General features: G+C 34.7%; 1 protein-coding gene across 1 annotated transcript in view; it reads right to left on the minus strand.

Moving 5' to 3' along the window:
* Nucleotides 1-18,831, minus strand: part of LOC123553918 (beta-arrestin-1-like) — a 171,583-nt gene that overhangs the window by 126,364 nt on the left and 26,388 nt on the right. The gene's annotated exons all lie outside the window — the stretch shown is intronic.

Genomic DNA, 18,831 nt, shown 5'->3' on the forward strand with positions numbered 1-18,831 from the left:
GAAAGAAATTTTAGTGTCAAAAATGAATGCTAGTGGCTTCACCCCTCCATGTAAAAGGTCAAGGATCAAACCAGCTTCTGTTCACATTAATACAGGATGTTCATAAGAAACAAAACTCACTTATCAACACCTATACACTCTTTAAAACATGTATACAAAGATAAGAATATTTTTCCACTCTGTACTACAGAGATAAGGCGGTTGTTTTCTGCCAGACTTCATATACCTATCAATCTTAGAAGAAAAATATATTACAAGTAAGCACAGCTTCTGAAAATATTCCAGGTTCACTGATATTATAAAACTATGTCTGCAGTTCATGATATACAGGATATGAAGCTTTTCACATGGACCTTTATACACCGAAAGCAAACTAATACCACACCTAAACCCCCTTACAAATGGTTCTGTTGGTAATGTGAGTACCTAGGCAAGAGTTCTTTCACTCACCTAAGGCAGCCATCTATAGCAAAATTTGTAAGAAACTTCAAATTAGGAAATGTGAAAAAACAAGAGGGTCATGAAGGCCCTGTATCGATCACCTGACCTATTGACCTAAAGATCATCAAGAATAATATTCTGACCAAGTTTCATTAATGTATGATCATAAATGTGGCCTCTAGAGTGTTAACTACTTTTTCCTTTAATTTGACTTAGTGACCAAGTTGTTGACCCCACATGACCCAGATTCGAACTTGACCTAAAGATCATCAAGATTGACATTCTGACTGAGTTTCATGAAGATACAGTCATAAATGTGGCTTCATGAACAGACTCAATCAAACCGAGTCTGCAATTTTCACTGTTTGCCTTGTTCTCGATGCTTCCGAGGGATCTTCTTTCCAGATTTTATTCTAGATTGTTAACAAGCTTTACTTTTAATTTGACCTGGTGACCTAGTTTTTGACCCAACCTGATCCAAATTAGAACTTTACCTAAAGATCATCAAGATTAACATTCTGACCAAGTTTCATTAAGATATGTCATAAATGTGGCCTCAGAGTGTTAACTAGCGTTTACTTTGATTTGACCTGGTGACCTAGTTTTTGACCCCACCTGACCCAGATTCATACTTGACCTAAAGATCATCAAGATTAACGTTCTGAGTTTCATGAAGATACAGTCATAAATGTGGCGTCTAGAGTGTTAACAAACTTTTCCTTTGATTTCACCTGGTGACCTAGTTTTTGAACCCACATGACCCAGATTCGTACTTTGCATAAAGATCATCAAGAATAATCTTCTGACCAAGTTTCATGAAGATACAGTCTTAAATGTGGTGTCTACAGTGTTAACAAGCTTTTCCTTTGATTTGACCTGGTGACCTAGTTTTTGACCCCAGATGACCCAATATTGATCTCGTCCAAATGTTTATTCAGACTAACAATCTGACCAAGTTTCATTAAGATTGGACCAAAATTGTGACCTCTAGAGTGTTAACAAGCTTTTCCTTTGATTTGACCTGGTGACCTAGTTTTTGACCCCAGATGACCCAATATCGAACTCATCCAAGATTTTATTGAGTGTAACATTCTGACCAAGTTTCATTAAGATTGGGCCAAAATTGTGACCTCTATAGTGTTAACAGTCAAATTGTTGACGCCGACGACAGACGGACGACGGATGACGGACACAGGGCGATCACAAAAGCTCACCTTGAGCACTTCGTGCTCAGGTGAGCTAAAAAATAAAGTCCTTATTGCAAATGTGATCTGAGATATAAGTACCACACAGTACTATAGGTTTTTTATTTTTAGCAATATGTAAATAAACAATCGCTAGCACTCTCTTTTAAAACAAAATTTAAGATTATATGAAATAAGAACATAAGGCTTCAATGGCGCAGTAGGTTGAATGGATGGGCATGCAATCATTTTGTACTCATGGTAGTTTTGACGGTTCAAACCTTGTATCAGTCCAACATTTTTTATAATTGGCATTATATACTTTGTGTAAGTTTGTTATTCTCTGGTTTCTAATTCTTTGTTTTGTTTCTTATCTTTCTATAAAATCGATAGTATTATTAAATCAATTGATACTGAAATTATGACTGGGTAATGCTATTTAGTTTAAAAAATAAATTTTTTATGGGTCTGGGTATCAAACAGTCTTAAATGTGGTGTCTACAGTGTTAACAAGCTTTTCCTTTGATTTGACCTGGTGACCTAGTTTTTGACCCCAGATGACCCAATATCGAACTTGTCCAAATGTTTATTCAGACTAACATTCTGACCAAGTTTCATTAAGACTGGACCAAAATTGTGACCTCTAGAGTGTTAACAAGCTTTTCCTTTGATTTGACCTGGTGACCTAGTTTTTGACCCCAGATGACGGACACAGGGCGATCACAAAATATAAAATCGATAGTATTATTAAATCAATTGATACTGAAATTATGACCGGGTAACGCTATTTAGTTTTAAAAATAAATTTTTTATAGGTCTGGGTATCAAACTCCTGACCAAGTAAAACACTAATACCTTACAGCTCAAGCAACGAGGAATTACTATTTGCAACGTAAATCTAGACTGAGTGTACTGACTTAATTTTATGTTATTGTTTTGTTTGTTTACATTTCAAAACGCCTTAATACTGTGCAATACCTTTAGTACCTTATAAGTTTATTATATACATACAAATTTATTTTATGCACTGAGAACCATTTAAACACAAACTGGTATGATAGGTAATTCAAAAGCAGCCTTTTGGTATAACAAAATAATATTAATATTTTGAACATGTACTTTTAACACAACAAAAATCCAAGAATATCCATAATAATTTTAGTTCCTCACATAAAACATTTAATTAACAGCACATCCAGTTTTAATCAACAGCAAATAATCGTGTACAACAACAAACACGAACACAATAAAACTCTAACGAATTTCTTCATATTTTGTAAATGAATGCAAAAAAACACAATAAAATCCAAGTACAGAATGAGAATTATTGCAAGAAAATGTCTAAAACACGTGTAAAACAACACTGACACATACACTCTTGATTAAAAAAATGAGGAAAATCATGTAGTTTTGCGACACAAAACATATTATTATGACAATTCTACACGTTTGTCACTTGCATATTTTATTACTTTTGACAGTTTATGTGTGGATAGAAATGCACAAGATAGCTTGACAGATTTATTTACCCCCAACTCCTGAACTGGCCATTACACTATAATATAAACATCATTAAGGGTACAGTGTAATTAATCCACATGAGAAAACAGTCATTTTTTTTTCAAAAAAAAAAAAAAAAAGCTGAAAAACTGAAGGCTTTTCCCATTTTAATTTCCAGGTACAGTTTTTATGTAATAAATCTCTTCTTGTTGATAAACAATGTACAGAACCATACTTGAACAATTATTTCCTTCTCAAATCAAGGTCTAGATAAGTTATGATACCTTATAACTTCCCTTTAATAGCCAATCCCCAACAAAATGTATAAACATTAATACATACAATGTTTTTTTAATATGTCATAGATGTTTTATAATGTTTACACTTGGATTTTATAAATCTAACTTCAATGCAAAAAAAGGAGAGAATTGAAACACTGAAATTATATCCCACATAAATGTCCCCTAAAAAATAAATGCTCCCTAACAATATTCACAAACAAGAGGGCCCCTGAAAGCCCTGTTTCGCTCACCTGACCTAGTTCTTACCTCATATAACCAAGTATCTAATTTGGCCTAATTTCCAAGAGACAAACACTTTGATTTACATTTTACATTTTTATGTAAATCAGGTAGATCATTATCCAAGTTTTTTCGTGATTTGACCTTGTGACATAGCTTTTTGAACTTGACCTACATTTTATATAGACAAACATTCTTGACAAAGAATTATGATGTTAATGTGAAAAAAGTTTCCTCTGAAGTGATAACAGCTTTTCTATGATTTGACCTAATGACCTAGTTTTTTTACAAGACTAAGTCTTAGTGATCCAGTTACAAATTATAATTTAAACAGTTTGATTATCACAAATTATCTCAATTTTATGGTACTACTTATGTACAACAATTGCTGATAAAATCAATAGGTATAATTCAAAGCAAAATCTCTGTTGTTTTATTAAATGCTGTGGCATTTACACCAAGTCAAGTAGCATGCATTATAGAAGTGTATCATTATGTGGTATTAATAATGCATAAAATGCTTGTAATATCTACATATCTGTGATGATTATACCAGGAAATGACTACAGGAATTATTAACAACATGATGCTAATGTATTACTATAAGACTAATTCCCAACATTTTATGACATTTATCACATTTCATGTATTTTGTTAGTATTATATAAGCAACAGTTTTTTAGCTCGACTATTCGAAGAATAAGTAGAGCTATCCTACTCACCATCAGCGTCGGCATTGGCGTCACACCTTGGTTAAGTTTTTCGTATCAGTCCATATGGTTTGTTGAGTAAGAGTATGAACTAATTTGGGTCATTTATTTTGGCTGGAGGACCAAAAATGTTATTTCTTAACGTTTGAAGTTGGAAGGTGAAGATCATGTGAGGGTCAAGTTCATTCATATATAGGTCAGTTTGTAGGTATTGTCACAAGGATTGTTCAGTAAGAGTATGAACTAAATCGGGTCATTAATGTGGGCTATAGGCAATCTGGTTCATATGGACCAACAGACATTCAATCGCTATATTATTCCTGGGGTGGGGGTGCAAAAGCCTCCTGTGAAATCTAACATGTATTAAACTGGTCATACTCATTTTGGTAAAATCCATCACTTATGGGGAATGACTTGAAAGGAAAAATTGAATAGGATTTTCAATGTGATTTAATTGACCATTCACTTAGTAAGTTCTCTTGTCAAGGCAATTTAAAGATACAATGTCACTGCTGCTAATCCTTAGAGGTCTGTTGACACTGGGCTTTATTGGATGTCAAAAGTATTAAAAGGCCTTCAGACAATTCCTCTATAAAGCAACATGGCTTGGTATTGATTGTGCTTCTATTTATGATTTAAGACAAGTACACTTTCCGCACTAATGTTGGCTGTGGCATGTTTATCATGCACCTTTTACAGCAACAGCAACATCAATGAGCAACCATTATTCAGAATTTCTTTAACAGCCTAGAACCTTCTGACTTTAACCCTTGAGGAAGGGTCTAAAAATTAAAAAAAATTAATAGTTTTTTTACATCACTACTTCCTTCAGACCATATTACTCAATAAAGTATAAACACAGTTGATTACAACTCAGAGGCTAATTGTTCTTTCTCTCAGATACAATGCCCTTAAACATATGAACAAATAGTTGTCTGAAGTTTATGGTTCCACTTTAAAGGCAGATAATCAATATTGTGACAGCCATGTGCAAATGCAGATTTTATTTGACAAGGACTGCATCTATCCTGAGTCATTATCAGTCTAGTTACAGTGCCAAACATGAAATTAATTATCATGATCAACTTCAGTGCCATTTTATTGACCTCTTGGGTACATGTACATCTGATATTTCCAGTGTATGTCAGGCAAAAAAGTGGATGTTGGGGTTGACCTGAAACACAGTCAGTAATATATGATTTTACCTAAGTCATCTGCCCTACATTGACATGGCAGGTAGAAACTGTACTAAATTTTAGTACCTTTCAATCAAAAAAATATTGCAACACCCTTAAATTGACAGGTTCAGATATTGACAGAAGCTTGTAATATAAAGCCCTAAATGGGCTAAATACAGCTGGGAAATCTATTTGTTACTATAATGCTCATTTCTATAAGGCTAGCTCACCACTTTGTCTCATCCATGCAGTCTGATCATGACCTGCACTGTTCTCCATTCAGTCAGTATCTTTTTGGTATGCACCCATTTCAGCAGTTAATGATATTGTCTAAACTGAAAGATGGGCAAGTTCATTATAGAAATTTAGCAGGGTAACGGTTAAAATACATAAAACCCAAGTTTTAGGAATTGTGGATTATCAAGAAAGAAGTCAAGCAATCCCTCCAGGCAATATTTCTGATCTTTCGAAAAGGGGCATAATTTTGTAAAAAAGCAAAACAGAGTTATGGAAACTGTGCAAGTCAGTTCTTCACAGTGAGTAAGTGTGTGAAGTTTCAATCCATTCCCATAAGTGGTTACTGAGATATACCAGCTTACAAACAATTAAAAATTTAACCAAATCGGGACGCCGACGCTGACGAAAACACAGACGCACTGGCAAGTCCAATAGCTCTTAGTAACCTATTATAAATAGTCGAGCTCAAAATAGACAAATTATATAAAACTCTGAACTATTCTGTATGTTTTGTATATGCTTCAGACAGAAGTTTACACTAAATAGTTTTGTTTCTACAACTTAATTAGAAGAGTTTACGTATTTGTAAATGTACAAAGATTTTGTAACATTTTATTTTTTAAACACATAAACCTTGGTTTACATATTATGCTATATGTTCAGCTATGTTCAGCTTATTTCAAATTTCTACACGTTAAATATAATTCCAAAAGTTACTATAACCTTCTTACCTATGCAGTTCCCAATGTGACAATTAATATACCCTGAAAAGCCTTATCCATGATAACCTTTAGCCTGCTGACGGCAAGTTATTTTGCCTTTGGGACCAGTGCAGACCAAGATCAGCCTGCACAAAAGGTTTTTATCAGATTTAACTTCACCCACTCCCCCCAAAGAAAATTTTCATTTATGCAGGGAAAAAAATCATCAATGTTAACTGCAAGAAGCTTTAACTTTTCATTTAAGTAATTACTGCAAGAAGAATATTTCATTGTATTACTGGAGGTAAAAGAAACTATTCATTTATGTAACTGCAGGATGGAAACACATCATTACCGCAAGCAGAGTGCAAGTAAATGCTAACTTCTCCACATAAATCAGAGGTGGAGGACAAACAATTTCAGATAAAATGTCATTTATTAAATTGTCAAGGAGAACATGTGCCCAAGAACTGAACTCACGACCCTAGTATCAATTGATTTGTGTTCTCCATATTTAGCTTTGCAGGCTGGCTTACTGCAAAGTGAAACTTTCATAATGTCAATGGAAGAAAGAACTTTTCATTTACGTTACTACACTGAGAAACTCCTTTCTGTCGCTGACGGTAACAGTCATTTTTTTTATATATTTCAGATGAAAGCTTCTACAGTCTACTGTTAATCTTGTTCTCAGTCAAACACAGTGCTGAAAACATAACAAAAAGACACTATAACAGGCATGGGAAACAAGGGACAGTGAAACCATGGAAACCAAAGAGCATTAAGTAAATCCCACAAACAAACGGTACAAGAACATTACAGAAGTACACAAAACAAGAGAAGAATTTAACCAGTTCTTGAAACTTCAAAGACTATTTTTGTTTGCTTCAAAGAACAAAGCTCAAAATACTATTCAGAGAGACCAGAGGAACAAAACAAAAAAACACTTGTAAAACAAACAGCAAAAGCATTTGCCAAAATAGCAAGCAAAGAACTACAAACATATGGTATGAAACAGTAGTGCAAAGTAAATAACGAAGAAGAAACAAGTTAGGAACATAAAGAAAGTTAACATAGGAACCAGTCCAAAGCCTTCCAATCTAGCCAAGAGCATAGAAGTCAGTCTGGGGCATAAAAATACGGGTATCCAGTCTAAGCCAATTATAAGGATCAAGCAATAACGTTTTAGTTCAAATGGGGTGTGGAGGCTCCACTGCAGGCTCCGATCCCTCTGCTGCTGGGAGGGGAGACAGGGGTCCTGGGATTGCAACGGCCCTTGCTGTAGCCACTGGAAAGATTGTTATAGAACAACCAGGAGATAATGAAATATCAATGGGTGTTGAGACAGAATTTGAACCTGAATTGTTAGAAGAGTAGCAGATGCCCATTGTGAAGGGTTATTTCAGAACTTACATCAACTGGCACAGAGTCTAAATATTTCACTTAATCCTTTCCTGAAAAAATGGTCAAGTTGAATCTTTCAAAAGACAATTATATCGAACAGGCCCTATGAAGTAAAAGCCAAGATAAGACATACTGCACAAGAGATGAATAATATTTTCTTAACAGAGCCGACACAAATTATGGAGATTAAGATCTTGTATAGATGTTGTTGCCCTGGAGAGGTTATGATATTACTGAGAATTTATCTAATATAGCATAAAACTATTATTTTGTCCTTTTCCGCAAGAGTAAATGTGTGTTAACAGAGATACATTCAAGTGTTTTTAATTAACACCAATTTACATAATGCATGTTCTGTTGCAAAGTGTAAACATAATAAAAGAAAATGATGTCAATGTGTTAGAAGGACACGACCAACCAATCCCTCTGGATTCTGCAGATGTTATAACAGGGGATAAAATGCATTGTCCCTCAAATGGGAAAGCAAACAAGCAAGACAAATTTCTAGACAAGACCAGACAAATTTCTGTGCAGTCTCGGACTTTTGAATGTATATTTCTAGCTTGTCTGTGTAAGTGCCAGGATATAACTCTGTGTGAAACTGCGGCAGATAATTACTTCAACAGACAATAGGCAGTTTATATAATATCTCATCTCTATCCAATTATATCAGCATTTTATGTAAAGTTCTAAAGCATTTTACAATGCATTTATAGTTTGAAGCCATATGCCTTTTGTTTTTTTAATTCATGATTTTACAAAAATAGGAGTCTTAACTTATCTTTAGTTAGTACTAATTCATTTTTGCTCGATTGTGATGAAAGCTTTAAGCTTATTTGAACCACTCTCAAGTCCCCTTCCTAAAAACCTAGTACTGGTGTCATATGAGAAGTCATGGTTGTGACCCCAGTGGGGCTCAAACCCATGACCCCTGGACTGAGTGGCCAACATCATAACCACTAGACCACCGCTCCCCTAAACTTATCTTTGGAGTAAGTGCAATAAAGGCCTCCTATTTTTCTTGAACATTTTACTCCTTTTCATATCAGATTCTGTCATACCTCTTAAATAAAAGCTGCTCATTAATTAACTTCCTATTGAAAACAAGAGCTGTCTCCATAGGATGACATATGCCCCCCGATGGCACTTTGAATGAGTAGTTATGGCCGATGTTAGAGTTTAGGACCTTTGACCTACGGAGATGGGTCTTGCGCGCGACACGTCGTCTTACTGTGCCACACATTCATGCGTAGTAATTTTAAAATCCATGCATGAATGACAAAGATATGGACCGGACACGCCCATCAATGCACTATCATGAAAAATGACCTTTAACGTCTAAGTGTGACCTTGACCTTTGAGCTACGGACCTGGGTCTTGCACGCGACACGTCGTCTTACTGTGGTACACATTCATGCCAAGTTATTTGAAAATCCATCCATGGTTGACAAAGATATGGACCGGACACGCCCATCAATGCACTATCCTTAAATGTCTAAGTGTGACCTTGACCTTTGAACTACGGACCTGGGTCTTGAGCACGACACGTCGTCTTACTGTGGTACACATTCATGCCAAGTTATTTGAAAATCCATCCATCGATGACAAAGATATGGACCGGACACGCCCATCAATGCACTATCCTTTAATGTCTAAGTGTGACCTTGACCTTTGAGCTACGGACCTGGGTCTTGCACGCGACACGTCGTCTTACTGTGGTACACATTCATGCCAAGTTATTTGAAAATCCATCCATCGATGACAAAGATATGGACCGGACACGAAAATTGCGGACAGACTGACAGACTGACAGACCGACAGACTGACAGACCGACAGACGGACAGACGGTTCAAAAATTATATGCCTCCCTTCGGGGGCATAAAAAATCATTGAGCTACCATTAGGCATAAGATTTGTATAAAATATGAAATATTCTAAAATCATTGTCCTTATAAATTCAAATGTTACTCAAAATCTTTTCATTTAAACAAATCTTATTTTAAAGAAACTTCGAAATAACTTGAGGCCACAAATAAACACCCTACTAAAACTGCTATATCCCAGGGTGCTATCTTGGTGGTATATATATTACTGTTTTATGTGTATGTGTATGTTTATGTTATAATCCAAGTTAATTTTTAGAATAATTATTTTGGCAAGGGAACTTTGCTTAACATCAAAAGGTTCTGAATCAATGGATCTAATCAAAATTTATAACATACTAGAAGTTGTGTCCATAAGACACCGATGCCCCCACATATTGTGCAATTCGTTATATAGCAAAACTATCAAAGGGCCATAGCTGCAGTAAAAATATTCACAGAAAAATTTCCTTCCTTTATAGTCATCTTCACATCAAGCTTGTTCATCAGTGAAAGTTTGAAGCAAATCAGGCTAATAGTGTGGGAGAAGTTGGACACACAAGATTTTTCTCTATATTCCATACAGCAAAAACTATCAAAGGGCCATAACTGTGGTAAAAATAGTCACAGAAAAAATCCTTCCTTTATTGTTGACTACACATCAATTTTGTTATCTGTTAAAGTTTAAAGCAAATCAGGCTGTGTGCTAGTGTGGGAGGAGTTGGACACAATATTTCGGGTGCAACTGTATAATATTGCCCCCACACACACATAAATGTATGGGGGCACAATAATTTACTGTAGTATACAATTACAATTTATAAAGGACCTTGATGGTCTTTTCGCAACCAATGAGATCGGTTGTGGTAACAACACATGTGAAAGCTGAAAGTGCAGAATAAACACATGTATAAAATACAACCTGGTTAAATAAAACACTCATTCCACAGTTAAATGTAATTATACAATGTAATTTAAACAGGTGAATAAATAACACATACAAATTGAAGATAATTAATTGGTTCTCCTATGACTGGTCCTCATGTGTGACTATATATTCCTTTATCATAAGTAACTCGTGCAGTGATGGTGATTTAACCTGCCATTAGAAAAATATTGTTAGAGTCCTTAAAATTATTTACACTCTTGTATGTTGATGTTTATGTTATACCTGTGATCACCAATAGTCAGCTAGGCATGCCTATCTTGTACTAACCCTGTATCAATAATAGTTCTTTCTGTATTTCACAACTATGACAAAGAAAAGAAATGTTTTAATGCACCACTGATGCATCTGTTTCTGTGAGTTTATTTACTCTTACCACTTTGATTAATAAAGATTTAAACAAAGCTAACACAAACAAAAGTATATAGCTGCTTTGCATTGATTATGTACATGTACATCTAAGAATTAGTAAATGTGTCATTATTTTCATCTCTGTATTATCCCCAGCTAAGAAAAACTCTTTTCAGAGAGAATGTATTTCAAATAAGAGCTGTCGGAGGACAGCAACACTCGACTATTTATAAGCCTAAATGTCATTTGTTAACTGAATGAATACTGATGTTGAAAAAAGGGCATAGTTTTGTAATAATATAAAGTAGAGTTATGTAACCTGCACATGTGCAGTATATTTCAGATCATCACAGTGAACAAGTGTGTCAAGTGTCAATCTATCACCATTAGTGGGTACTGAGATACCAGCTTACATACAAAACCTAAGTTTGCTAAGTCAAAGAAGGGGCATAATTTCGTAAAAAAAAAAAAGCAAACAAGAGCTGTCACTAATGGTGACAAATGCCCCCGCAGTGCCTTGACCTTTGACCTGGTGACCTTGACCTTTGATGTGGTGACCCCAAAGTCAATAGGGGTCGTGCACTCAATAAGTACTTTTAGCATGTGAAGTTTTAAGGTCCTGGGTGCAGTGGTTCGCGAGTAAAGTGCCTTCATGCAGAAAGTTAATATTGGCCCCTGTGACCTTGACCTTTTGACCTGGTGACCCCAAAGTCAGTAGGGATGGTGTACTCAATAAGTACTATCAGCATGCGAAGTTTGAAGGTCCTGGGTGCAGTGGTTTGCGAGTTAAACGCCTTCATGCAAAAAGTTAACATTGGGACTAACGAACAAACGGACAGTTGAAAACTAATATGCCTCCCTTTGGGGGCATAAAAAAGGCAAAATAGTTATGAAACCTACATGTGCAATGTAAACCACTTTAACACAGTGAATAAGTGTGAGAAGTTTAAATCCATTCCCACAAGTGCTTTAACTGAGATACCAGCTTATGTGCAAAGATCAAATCGGGGACACCTGTGAATCCAATAGCTCTACATAATCTAAAAATATATTTTCCAAGTTGCACATCACTCATATCCTACTTATTTGTGATCTTTTTCAGCCAAAAAGGGACTTTTAAGAAATAATGGCTAAGTAAAATATCAAGGATAAACTGATTCTTACCTTTATACATGATTATTCAGAAACTGTAATAGGATTCTGATGATTGATAAGTTACTTTTAGAAAAGCTTAGAGTCTTAAAATATGCTATATATAGTTACATAAAGCTATTTTAATTGATAGATGATAAAGATTAAGACCAATATTTTATATAAATAGATTTGTTTGTCACGTATAGAAGACAGCACTATTGAACTGACTTTGAGAATGACAAATAATGCATTTATATGAACATGGTTACATTATCTTTCAACAATTCTTTCTTACTGCAGGTATCTAATGGAATTATCTGAACATAACACAAGATATTTTTGCATGACCATCTAAAACAAACTGCAGAAAGGTCAATGCAAGCAGGTGGTAGGACGTAAATGGCGTCTTTTGGTTTAAGTGAGAAAATTGTGTCTATCAGGTAAATATGGCAGATTTTGTTGAGAAATTGTCACCCTTAGGTGGATATTTTGCCATGTATATGAGGCTTTCTTTTACTTTGGAAACAATGCAATATGAGAGAGAAATCTATGTCAGAATGATACAGACCAAGTTTGCTGTAATTCTGACCAGAATTTTTAGAGTAAAATTGTGAAGCCAGACCATTCATCTACACTACCCGCTCATCCTAGACCCTTGGTTCAAATGAGCATGCAGGAAGCAAAGATACCCTCCCCCCCCCCCCCATTTTAACCTTCTTGTTTTGTTTTTTTGGCTGAAGCAGATCTACATTACTTCCTCCTTTATCAATAATGCATTCTATGAGATGATTAAACAGATAAAACACCAATAAAATGAGGAATTTCTAGACAATTCATTTACAAATTTATATATTGCCACAATCGGTGCTCAGCATTAAGAGGATAGTACTAGGACTGGTCAGCCCAGTGTCAGTATAATGTGATGGGGTGGGGTATCATGTCACATGTCTACATCGTAATATTACAGTGAGGCAGCACTATAAAGTTGGGCATTGTGCTCGCTGCTACAAGTAGAAACCGTCGTTAATATGACTGAAAAATTGTTCAAAAATTGTTAAACCCGAACACACACACACACGCACAAATTCTTCAAATTTCATTCGATTTTCCATCTGTCTTCTACAATAGGTCAGTCACGCATAGAATGCAGACTACATGTCAATCACATGCTTAACTTATGACTTCTCCACTGAATCACCCCTCCTTTTCCTGCATTTATCAGGACAAAAACAAGGGTAATTCCAGTACAGCATAAGAGACAATTTTCTGATGATTTCCCCGGCGAAATGGAATTCATGAAATCATGAATTTTTCATTACCATTATGAATTATTCATGAACTGTTCTGGATCACTTCTTAATCTGACTTCATGAAGTTTTATGCATGAAGTGTCATTTGATCTACTTCATGAAGATATCAAGCATTACTGACAGATTCATAAAATCCTTGAAATATTCATGAACTTGTTTAAGAATGAATCAAGATTTTTTCACGAATGTCAAAATACCTATAGAATTCAAGAAAAATTCTTGAAAAAAATATTGAAAATTTTTTGAGCAGTTTAAGAATATTAAATTCTTAAAACATTTTTGATGTGTTCTTAAGAAAAAGTCATCTATAATTCATTAAAAGTACTAAAATTCAAAACTTTTTTCTAGTTCAGTACTAGTTCTTGAACACAATTAGGAGTTTTCATTCATTAAACATAAAACTTGGGTTTCCTTTTACAATAAATGAATAAGTTCATGAATTGTTCATGATTGTTCATGAACATTAAATTCATAATGTCACATGATCAGTTTCCATTATTTTGTTGCATGCTGGGAAATTTTTTGCACATGTGATTCAGCAATTTTTGAGAAGTTTGTGCAGCAAATGAGAAGGAAATATTTATCATACTACAGTAAGGAATGGTTTAAAAGGAACATGAGTATACTGAATATCAAATAAGTAATTATGGTGTTGTCATAAATTGTTCATTTTAAAAAATTTAAATTCCTTTTAAAATGTCACATGTTTTCACGACCCTGAAACAAAGCTAGTATCTAATCTGAATGTCAATCTTGAGATTAAAGTAAATTATACATTTTTGTATTTTATACAGCAATAATTATTGTTTACTTCTTATTATGCTCCCAATCCCACTCTAGTTTACTGTTTGACTCAACATGTCATTTGTTGAGGGTGGAAAATGTCATTGTCTCAGTGACTCAGCAGAGACTAAAACAATCTCTAGCCACTAACTGAACAACTAACCTACAGGAATTTTTCTTGTATCAAGCTATACCAATATTGTTTAAAGAATTCCATTACATGCAGATCTCTCAGGTTTGATAGTGTTACACTCCTACCAGGTTACCTTGACAAGTTAATGAAACTTGTTTTTTTGTTGTTTTTTTTTTACAAAAATTGTTCATGAATCAATATTCATGAAAATCAAAACTTATGTTTCATGAATTTCAATACATTATCTAGGCTCTTAATAACAAGTTCATGGATACTACTTAATTGGTACAGGTATTATTTAGTAACTGAAAATATGATGGATTACTGTATCATTTAAGGCAAAGAAGTCCTTAAATAATGTTTTGTATTGTTCATGAAATATTCAAGAAAAGCACAAAATGTCTTCATGAAGTTATAAGAATATTTATTCTTGAAGTGTTCATGGCAAAAACATGAAGTGCAAATGAGACATTGAAATAAAGAACAAAATAATGCATGAATTCTTCATGAAGTATTTTTTTCAGGAATATTTTCATGAATTCTTCATGAAGATTAATAAATACAAACTTCATGAATTCTTATGAACACAGGCTATGCTTAATTTCATGCATTTTTAATGCATTTACCACTTCATGAATAATTCATGAATAATTCTGTTTTCATGAGCTGCTGATGCATTTGTCTCATTTGCACTTCATGTTTTTGTCATGAAGACTTCATGAAGTCTCCTCATGAAGAAGTCATGAATGCTTCATGAGTACTTCATGAAGTATGAATAAACATTTGACAGGGGTTACCCTGATATGCAATCTTGAATAAAGTAGAATATGCTTCTGCGCATGTCTCCCCAAATGCATAGCAGTAACAGGCAAGAAGTCAATAGGGAACAGCAGCAGAAGTCAAAGAGACACTGATGGTTGGCTGCAATAGGAGTAATCTACTCTGCAAGTCCAATCATCCTATGAAGTTTTAACATTCTGGGTCAAGTCGTTCTCAAGTTAATTTGATCAGAAATGGTTTTCCATGATCAGGCCCTTGTGACCTTGACCTTTAACAGAGTAACCCCAAAATCAATAGGGGTCATCTACTCTGCATGTCCAATTATCCTATGAAGTTTCAACATTCTGGGTCATAGTTCGGAAATTTTTCAAAAATTAAGACGAGCTAAAGAATGCTTTAAAAACACAAATCATTTACAAAACACTATTATGCTTCTTCTAGCTGGTACTCTTTGATGATTGCAATTGAGGTAAATGTGACAACAAGTCGTATGAAACATAAAAGTCTTTGTAACATTCTACCTTGTCTTTTGTTTCAAGATGGCATCCTTATATCATACAGTTCTCACATCCCTAAAGCTTGTCTAAAACGAACCATCGCAGCACTTGAGTGCAAGTGATCAGCATCCATTAAATGTGCCACTGGTTACCACTACCATGGACCTTTTCGACTCAATTTTATTCTACTTAAGTGTGCCACACTGTTACTTAGAATAAGCTAATTTTCTCCAAAAATTGTATTCTTATATTTCCCCTCTCAATTAGCAACAGTTACTACTTGCAAGGTGAACATAAACAAAAAGGTAAGAGTTTAAAGAATCCAATTTTTAACAGTGTTTTTGTGATATCTTTTAAATGTTTTCTTTCAATATTCTTCCTGTTGCCATTTTTAATCCCACAAAAATTACTTCTCTCTAGAATACTGCTATTCATTAAGCAACTATTTTAACTGTAAAAACATAGAAAACAATAGCATTTTTAACAAATGTTAGAGAGAATTTTAAAGTACAATCTTTGGTATTTCTATAGGGAACATTAAATGCAAGATTTATGCAGAGACTTCTACAGCTCAGTGGTAAGTGCACAAGCCGTGAGGTTGTTGGTTCAAGCCTCGGTGGAAGCCTTCGTTCTCAATAGAAATATACTTAAAATATCTTTCAGATGCAACACCAAATTAGGTGTGCTTATAGCTTGTATATTAATGAACCATGGGAAGGTATCTTCTGTGCCGTGCACTATCCTCCAAAAACTAAAATGACTGGAGGATTCGCCCACATTGGGCATCCACTGGCAACTATAAATAAACTTTAATACAAAGAGATTCATGAGTTGCCATATTAACCACATCTGAATCACCTGAAATGATGCAAACAAATCTTAAGCATGCTTACTAAAATGGTGCAAACATCCTATTGCAATGAATCATATTTTTACATTTGGCTGATTTAGATAATATATGTCTACATTAAAGTTACTGTCAACATTCTTTATTATTAACAAGGGTAAAAGTTATAATTATATCCTAGTAATAGACACTCAAGTCAAGTAGCTGTGTATTTTTGTAAGTGAAACCAAGTTTGAGAAAACTCAAGTTTCACCACTGCTTACCTGCAGCCTCTCATAATAAAGAAGTAAATGTAAAGTTTATTTAATGCTGAGTAGACAACATAAGCAGGCTTTCAAGCACTATTTGGCAAAAAATTAGGGCTAAAATTAGGGCTGTTTTTGCCAAAAATTAGGGCTATTTTTGCAAAAAAATAAGGGCTAAATTAGGACTAAATGCCCACAGGGCAACAGGTCAAGCCCAACCTTTTATATATTGTTGCTTTTCGCGGGGGCACCTTAATGTGTCTCCAACATAAGTTTTTGATATACAGGTATGAAATGGTGGACACTGGTGCCTTTATTTGTTTAAATATTGAGGTACTGGAGGGGTATTTCTCTCAATTGGGATGTGGGGATCAGGGGGCTCTCTAGGGCTGTCATTGATTGGGTCTTAGGCGTATCGACGATACCGATATATCAGAAGACAAATATCGACGATACATCGATACTGATTATTAAGTTAGATTAACGACCTATTTGTTCATATAATACTATATACCTTCCTGTAAATGCTATTTTAAGTTTTATTGCCTACTTTCCATATTTCTGTTTGATTGTGTTGTATTTGTCTTTATGAAATAAAAGAAATACATAAAAATTAATAACATCTTTCATTTTTATTTTGCCTTCACTCCTTTTTTGCATTCATCCAAATTTACAACTTTGTGAACTTAAGTTGTTTTTTAGTGTCTGAGTGTTTATTTGGGTAGTTTTTTCTCCCTGTAAAATATCGATTTTTGAAAATGGGAATCGATAATCGATCGACAAAAAAAAATCGTTGATACATCGATATCGTTTCTATCAATGACAGCCCTAGGGCTCTCCCCTGAAAAATTTAGAAATACAGGTATGATATAGTGGGTGCTGGTGTATTTTTGTTCTAAATTCTGAGGAGGGTGTAGCCCCCTAATTTTAGGGATGTAAGGAGGCTGCCATCCCACTGCAAAAATTTGAAATACAGGTATAAAATGCTGGATTGTAGTGCATGTTTTGGTCTAAATTTTGATGTGTGGTAGAGGGTATCCCTGTAGTTTTAGGAGGGTAAGGGGACTCTCCTCTGGAAATGTTATGAAATGTAGGTATGAAATGGTGGCCTTTCTTATATAGATTTTGAGGTACTGAAGAGGTAATCCCCACATTGGTGAGGGGGAGGGAAGGTCAGGGGGTCTTCCCCCTGGAAAATTTTGAAATAGAGGAATGGAATGGTGGCCTCTGGTGTGTTTTTGGGCCTAATTTTGAGAAAATATTTATTCTTTGCCAAAATAGTTGAGAGCAACTTTGATGAGTCAACTGGGGGCACAGGCCTCCTGGGTCCAGCCATGGATCCAGGCCTGATCACTCAATGAAGTAAATCTATGTTTCATGAAGCTGTAGCCTAGGAACTCATGGAAACTGATAGAAGCAACCTCTGAAAATGAATCTCAAAGAACATAAACTTCAATAAATTAATTGGATCATTATATGCATGACTTTGTGCAAAAACAAATTTAAGTTCAGACAGATATTACAAAAAATTAGGGACAGTCTAAAAAAAATAACGTTTTTTTTAGGAATTTGGCCTTTTTTGAGCATTTTTTTAGGAATTTTAGGGAGACCTAAAAAAAAGTAGGAATTTTTAGGAATTTTAGGGCCACTTGAAAGCCTGCATAAGCTACCATTTAGGTATATGCTAATATATAATGTAAAATATAACCCTTTTTAATGCTGAGTGGTAAGCCAGGGAGCTACCAGTACCAATTTTCACATCTTTTGTAAGACAATGCCAAGGATTGAACCCATGTAACTTCTTGCATTCAAAAGCAGACACTCTACCATTGATTTATTGAGGCAGGCCTTTGTGTAAATTGGACCAACAACAAGCAAAGATCCTCCCTGTAAGTTTGATGTTAAAATGCCTTTATGTTCTCCAGTTATATAAATTATATAGCTTAAAGTCACTGTGACCTTGACCTTTAACCTTACAAAATAGATCAACTATGAAGTGTGGGAAACAATCCAATGAAAAATTCTAAAGTTATTGACTGTAAAATGCAATCAATTTGAAGATAAGTTGT

Source organism: Mercenaria mercenaria, chromosome 7 (assembly GCF_021730395.1).
Source record: "Mercenaria mercenaria strain notata chromosome 7, MADL_Memer_1, whole genome shotgun sequence".
Classification (NCBI taxonomy): Eukaryota; Metazoa; Mollusca; class Bivalvia; order Venerida; family Veneridae; genus Mercenaria; species Mercenaria mercenaria.